Raw genomic sequence first — 8,237 nt, forward strand, 5'->3', positions numbered from 1 at the left:
TTTTTTTTTTTTTTTTTTTTTTTTGGTACCAGGGATTGAACTTGGGTCCTTGTGCTTGCAAGGCAGGCCACCAAACCACTGAGCTAAATTCCCAGCCCCGAAGTTTTCATTATTAATTGAATTCTTTTTCTGTTCCAGGTACACCTCCTGGTACTTGAAAAATGCTGAATGAGTAAAAATGACCAATCCCTGTTTTCTAGTAGTGGAGATGACACTAAATGATAAACATAATAAATAAATTACATAGCATTAGAAGATACTAAGTTTAAAGGGAGAAGAAAGGAAAGTAGGATACAGGACATCACGGAATGATGGTCAGGGAATTGTTAGGCATTTTGTCATAGTAAATAGGGCAGTCAAGGGGTCAGGGTAGAGTTGTTTAAAAAAGGTGAGATTTAAGCAAAGATCAGAAGAGGTTAAGGAAAGGGAAGATTTCTACAGAGGAATGTCTCAGCAACGGAGAACAAAAGCCCTAGCTGGGAGTGGGCCTGGCCAGTTCAAGAAACAGCAAGGAAGCCAGACAGGCTACAGTAGAATGAACCTGCAGAAATGTGTAGCTAGTGAATTAGAAAGGAAAGGGGGCATGGGAGCAAGACACACCAAGTAGGGCCCTCTATATTGTTTTAAGGACTCAAAAGTCTTCCTGAGCGAGGTACGAGACATTGTAGGGTTTTGAGCAACAGTGAACTGATCCATCTATGTTGTAATTTGGTCTGGCTATTCTGTTTAGAATAAGCATGCAACAGAGAAGGCAAGAGCAGAAGCATGACAGCCCACAGATGGAGTAACCATGGGGGCAGAGATGGAGGTTATGAGTAGTCCTTTGGTGCAGACTCTTACCAAGCCAACGGAGCTACCATCACCTCTGGATGCCTAACCTGCCAGAAACAGAAGCCAGCCCTAAATACCCACTACAGCACTCTTCTCTGAGCGATCAATTGGCAACTCAACTACACTGGGCCTTCTGAAGGCTGGAAGTTCATAAAATTTGCTCTCACCAAAGTAAATATTTATTTCTGGTATAGGTTTCCATTTCCTGCCCACAGAGCTTCAGCCTATACCACTATACAGGCATTTCCCCCATATACCTGATCCACAGGTGAAATGTCTCACCCAACATATCATCCAACTGAATGACCCACTGGCAAATGTGCTGCTCAAACTACCCTTTAAGAAAAGCTTTACTTGTGAGAATGTGAAACCTGCTGTGGAAAGCACAATTGGCTTTCTGGCCAGCCTTAAACTACTGAGCATGCTGGGACCAGAGAACATGGTAATTTTCTACAGTGATTGCTACAATGGACAGTCTTTACTCCAGAGATGTGAAGTTAGGGTTTGGATGTGAAACATTCCCCCAAAACGCATGTGTTCAAACCTTGTCTACCAGTGCAGCAGTGTTTAGAGGTGGTGGGGGCAGGGTCTTTGAAAAGTGACTAAACCTGGGCACACACTTATAATCCCAGCACTCAGGAGGCTGAGTTAGAAGGACTGCCATGAGTTCAAGGCCAGCCTGGACTACATAGAGAGACCCTGTCTCCAAAAAAAAAAAAAAAGTGATTAGATCAAGAAAGCTCTAATCTTGCTAATGGATTAACTTATTGGTGGATTCATAACCTAACGGACTACTGGAAAGTGGTAAAAACTTGGGGAAGTAGTAGAAAGTAGGTCACTGGGGATAAACCTTTGAGGGTCTCTCTCTCTCTCTCTCTCTCTCTCTCTCTCTCTCTCTCTCCTCTCCATTATGGCTTGCATCTAAATGTCCCCCTAAAGGAGCCATAGATGGAGCTTTTCAGAGGTGGCTGGATCCAGAGGATGTGATGCTAGGATTAAGGATGTGATGCTGGGATTAATTCATGTATGATGTTAGGATTAAGGGTGCTGCACTGTAATCTGAATCTTTTTGCTCAATTCTCTTTCTTTCTCTATTTCTTTGTATAGGAACCACATCAGAATTGTGGTTTGAAAGCTTTGCCAAACCCTGCTTCCTCTCCTTTACTTTTTACAGTTGATACCAGAAAAAAAAAATCATATTTTAAACTTTATTCTAGTGTGTGCTTCCCAGGGACCTGAATCTACACAGCAAGAGAATCTTTATGAATAAGAAACCCAAACTATGGGGAAAAGGAGAGAGTTTGAGGGAATTAGAAGTTTAAGCTACAAGACAAAAAAAAAATTTAAGCTCAATTTTCATAGGCTGAAATTGTTTTTAAAATATTTTTAAATACTTCTAAAATACCTTTAATATGTTGAAACTTTATTACAATGAGGAGGTAATTTTGTAATTAAGAAAATGTTACCAATTGTACAAATAGCTAGAAATTGGAACAGTTTTACGAACATAAAGTTTGAATCATAAATTGATCAGCTTTTAAACAATGGCTAAGGCTAGGAATTTGGCTCAGTAGTTCTGATGCCTGCCTTGTGAACGCAAGGGCCCAAGTTTGATCCCTGGTCCAAAAAAAAAAAACAAAAAACAATGGTTAAAGGAGCCATTGCTTAATGACTAGGCATGTTGTGATTTTTATTGTGTTTTCTTTCTATATTGGTGTTGAGGTCTCTCTCAAGAGTGGCCATAAACCAAGACAGCCACTCTGTAAAGGAGCCCTGATGTGGTAGTGTGTGGGGAATGAAATTCAAGTGTCAGTCAGGTGAGATACGATAAGGAGATGAAACCACAATGCATGAAACAGAAGAAATACATTCCTCACAGATCCCACCAAGGTTGGGAGTGCAAACAGAAGGCCTATGGAAAGTCTAGAGGCAGCAAGAGCTCAACTAGGATGTGGGGAGGGGCACTGCAAGAACAACGGAAGCTACGCCTTTATTAAGGTCCAAATGTGTTATCCTTTAGGCTTTCCCATGGGAGGGCGGTTTGAGGACTGGCTAGTTAAAAAAAAAAAAAAATGCCAAGGAAGGGCCTCTGCTTATTTAATCAACTCTGGTGTTCACTAGTGTTTTTTTTGTTTGTTTGCTTTTGTTTTTTTTTTTACTAGTAGGTTTTACTGATGTGGGTTTTGAGTCACTGGGATAAGGACCCAGTGTGGGGAGGGGAAATTCTAACTAGGGCAAAGGCGATGGGGTACAACTGGGTATCAGATGACTTACATTGGGCCTAACAATGGATGGCAAGGCAGCAATTATATCAAAATTAGTACAGCCTATGTTTTGCCTGTGGAAGGGCTTAAATAAAACATTGAAGTTTTTCTGAATGGAATCCGGAATCAGAATTGGTCCATCATTGCATTTCCAACACAATGCATGGTACGTGCATGGGAAGCTCAGAGAACATTTGCTGGATAGACCAGTGTCCTGCTGGGCACCATCACTAAGCAGAAACTCAAAGAAGGACAAGAGGATTCCCAAGGAGCTTTCTAATATAAACTTAAATTTGGTGAGTCTTTCTCATGCCACACACCAACCTGGCAAAGCCTGTCAGCTCTCTCTTCAGTAAATCCAGAACCCAAACCCTTCTTACCATTTGTGTGGCTTCCAACTTAACATGTCACCAGTCTCATTTGGATTATTGTTAAAAATCTTCTAAGTGGCCTCTTTGCATCCATGCCTCCTCTAAGAAGTTCCCCACACAGAAACAGAAATCTTTTTAAAATATAAGGCACAACGTATCACTTTTCTGCTTTAAATCCACCAATGACTTTCCACGTTACTCAGAATTAAAGCCCAAGTCTTTACCATGGCTTTCTGCCCACTGCCCTACCTCCCTTACATGTTCGGTGTAATCATTTGATTCCTCCTTAATTCCTTGTCTCCTTCATCTGACCCCCTTGTTCCTCTTCCAATATACCAAAGATGCTGGCTCCTTACGGCCTTCTATGTGCACATGGTGTCATGTGAGTATGAGCATTTATGACTATTATTGTTGTTTCCCCCTATTTGGTTCCAATTTCTTTGCTAACTACATGACTGCCTTCTTTACTTCTATTTTCACAGCACCAGGGAAGTGTTTTTTTAGGTGGGGAGGTTGTTGGGTTCTTTTTTTTTTTTTTTTTTTTTTTTGGTACCAGGGATTGAACTTGGGTCCTTGAACTTTTCAGGCAGGCAGCAGCACCACTGAGTTAAATCCCCAGCCCAAGTTTTCTTGATTAACCTGCACATAAATTTAGATCTAAGCTGAAAAACAGATGTCACATTTAAATTAGGAATTTTTATGGGTTGAATTGTGTCCTCCCCCATGCACACAAAAAATGACACAATGAGGACCCAAATCCCAATACCTCAGAATATGACCTTATTTGGAAATGAGGTAATTATAGATGTAATTAGTTAGATGAAGTCATACTAAAGTCATTAGAAGTGAGTACTTAATGCAAAATGACTGGTGTCCTATGCTTCAGAAAAACTCAGTATGTGAGAACCAGCTGCCAAAGGTAGGAGCCAAGTGATCAAAGAAAGATACAGACAAACCTAGTACTGCACAAAATGAAATTAGAGACTATGGACATAAGCATGCCTGGAGCAGAAGCAGGACAGGAGGATCCTTGCACTCCCAAGGCAGGAGGAAGGGGTTTCTATGCCAATCTAGACAAAAGTGGGTCTCAGCCAACTGGAATGTACCTGGGATTTCTCAAAAATCATTAAATATCAAACATCAGTTAAGAACCAGTCTGGGCCATGGCACAAAAACGCTCAACTGGCTACCTTAATGACTATGTTTATCCTGCAGTTTGGAATATGTGCCAGGATCACTTGGTGGGAAACGGTGATTATGGCCACGTCAGCTCTAGTCAGGTTCAGCCTGATCCCTACACCTTATGAGACGGGACACGGGAATGCCGGAAAGAGGAGAGGGCCATATGATGACGGAGGCAGAGGCTGCAGTGCTGCAGCTGCCAGCTAAGGAAAGCCAAGGACTGCCATAGAGCCACAAGAAGCTCAAGAAACACAAAGAATTCTACCTGACAAATTCAGAGGGCATACAGCCCTGTCAACACTCTGGTTATGGATTTCTAGTTTTCAGACTGTGAGACAATAAATTCCCATGTTTTAAGCCACCCAGCTTGTGGTATTTTGTTACAGTGTCCCTGGGAAACAAATAGTACAGGTATATTCAAGAAAGGGACTCTTTACAATGATGTGGGACAGCGTACAGGGAAAGTACAGGGAGGGTACAGAACCCTGGGGTAAGAAACAAGGCCCTCTAGACTTGAAGGAGCAAAGTAGGGGCCATTGCCGAAATCCGAAGAAGAAAGTCATGTAGAGAGGAGCCACAGAGGCAAAGACCTTGGACCAAGAGCACTGTCAACCACAAAGAGGAATGAATTACCCAATTTCACTGTCCCTCCACCTGCTAAGAGTCCTAAGGGAGTCAACTGGAGGTAGTCCTGACAGGTCAGTCTTCTCAGGTGTGACAGGAAAGAAAGGGGCAGAAAAATAATGGCAGTGTGGGTGGAACGAAACATACCTGGAACATTTTTTGTAGCAACATCCCTTTTCCTGAGCACTACTGCTATCTCTTCAGGAACTTTTTAGAAAATAGTACTTATCATCATTGGAAGTACTGTACGTACCTTGTTAGTTTCTCATCTGATCATCTGATTACTATCCTACTAGAACACACTCCATGAAGGCAGGGACTTCGTTTGTTTTGTTTTGTTTTTTGGTACCAGGGATCCAACTTGGGCCCGTGCACTTGCAAGTCAGGCAGCAGAACCACTAAGCCAAATCCCCAGCACAAGGACTTTGTTTTGTTCCCCTCTCTATCTCTACCACCAAGAACAGTTCTGGCTATGGGTACAGCTTCAACGATTATGGGTAGAATAAACAAGCTGAAGTCTGACATTTTCATCCTGGTGCTGTTCGTATGCACTTTGTGCCTCCAAAGATTCGTGTGTTGAAATTTAGTCATTTTGAGGTAATATTGAAAGGATGGAAACTTAATCGATGGTATTTAGAGTTGGGGTTTTTGGGACATCAGGATTTGATAAGATCATGACTAAATATTTGTGACTTTATGAGAGAGATACATGAGAACTCCCTATCTCTTGCCACATGCTGCCTTTTGATGTTTCAGACTCTATTAGTAAAAGGCAAGCCAGATGAAGCCCCTAAACCTTTTACCTCATGAACCATGAGCCAAAACAGACACATTTTCTTTATAAACTCACCCAGCCTCAGGGACCTCATTATAATAATACACAATGCACAATGAACTAAAACATTTTCTGGGCCAGCAGCTGCTGCCTTACCCACCTCCCCTTTTTCTTTCTTTCTTTTTTTTGAGACAGGGTCTCACTATGCAGTTCAGGCTGGGCTTGAACTCACCGTGGCCCGGCTGGCCTCAAACTCACAGTAATCTTCCTGCCTCAGCCTCCTGAGTGCTGGGATTACAGGCGTGCACCATGTCCAGCCCCTCTTACTCATCCTCTTCTCTGAATTGACTGATTTCCAGAAATACAAGCGAAACTCTTTGGCTTGTTACCAAGCATTTAAAGCCAGTGACTCCCTCCCATCACTCTGTCTTGCCAAATAACTGCAGAAGGGAGATGAGAAACATTGTGGACAAACACCTCACATTGGTGACCTCTGTTATGGTACGGGGTGAAGTCTTACTGTCTAGCATATGAACTGTGGGGCTCTTGGCTCAGGCAACTCCACACTACAGGGACCTACATAGTTTATCCAACTTGTTCTTTCGAGTCAAAAGTGTGCGTCTGGCATGTCAATTTTCTAAAAAGTAAAACAAAACAAAACACACAAACCAATTTCATCTTAACATTGTACTGAACTTCAGGAATTATTGGATGAATGTTTTAATGTTCACTTAACTCTGTTGCCACAACTATCTGGGGACTATATTCTTGTATATCTTTAAAAGTATGCCCTTGAAAAGGATATGGGTGCCCATTTTTGAATCGGGTCTTTATATTTGGGGGGGGCGCTGATTGTTTTGAGTTCTTTATATATTCTAGATAATAGTCCTTTGTCTGAGGAGCAGCTGGTAAAAAGTTTTTCCCACATTGTAGGTTGTCTCTTAGTTCTGCTGATGGCTTCTTTTGCAGTACAGAAGCTTTTTAATAAGATGAGATCCCAGTTGTTGATTCTTTCTGCTAGTTCCCATGTTACTGAGGATTTGTTCATAGTCTTTTCCTATGCTAATGTCTTCCAGAGTTCTGCCTAACTTACAGACATTTCTCAGACAAAGAAGTAAAAGCAGCAAGTAAATATATGAAAAAATGCTCCACATCACTGGTCATTTGAGAGATGCAGATGAAAACAATACTGAGATTCCACCTCACCCCACAAAGAATGTATGCTATCAAGAAATCACACAATAGCAAATGTTGGCAGGGTTGTGGAGAGAAAGGAACCCTTCTCCATTGTTGGTGGGATTGCAGACTGGTGTAACCACTGTGGAAATCAATATGGAGATACCTCAAAGAGCTTGGACTAGAGGTTCCATTTGACCCAGCCATCCCTCTGTTGGGTATCTTTCCAAAAGAACTAAAAGAATCATATCACAGTGATATATGCACACCCATGTTTATAGCGGCACAGTTTGTAATAGCTAAATCTTGGAAACAGCCCATTTGCCCATCCGTTGGAAACTGGATAAAGAAGATGTGGTTTTTCTATAAAATGGAATACTACTCAGCCATAAAGAATGAGAAAATAGATTCATTCATAGGAAAATGGATACATATTGCAGATATGCTCCTAAGTGAAATAAATAAGTCACACATGTGTAAATACCAAATAGTTTCTCTGGTGTGAATAAACTGCAATAATACATAAGATCCTAATAAGATTACTGACATTGTGAAATGGGAAGAAAGGGACTAAAGGTGTAGGGAAGGTGGGATGGGTAGAAGGGTAATAAGGGAAAAGAAAAAAATGTGAGATAATGAAAAGTTGGAAATAAAGTGTTTGTAGATGGGGAGGGAAGGAGGGGATGAAGGGAGGGCAGGGACAAGGGGAAAAAATGAGAACCAAGACCTGTCATGTAGAGGTACAAGATCCCAACAATGAATGTAACTGTATTGTATCTATAAAATGTACCAATAAACTCAATTAAAGCTGAAAAAAAAAAACAATATGGGGATCCCAGCCCCTTCCTATCTCTTTGCTTCCCATTCTCCATGAAGGAATAGCTCTACCCCCTGCCTCCCATGATACACTGCCCTGCCACAGGCCCAAAGCAAAGGGGACAAGCAACCATGAACTGAAACATCTGTAACCATGAGCCAAGTAAATCTTTAATCCTTGTATCTTGGGTATTTTGA

This window comes from Fukomys damarensis, unplaced genomic scaffold, assembly GCF_012274545.1.
Source record: "Fukomys damarensis isolate Sample0158 unplaced genomic scaffold, DMR_v1.0_HiC HiC_scaffold_36, whole genome shotgun sequence".
Classification (NCBI taxonomy): Eukaryota; Metazoa; Chordata; class Mammalia; order Rodentia; family Bathyergidae; genus Fukomys; species Fukomys damarensis.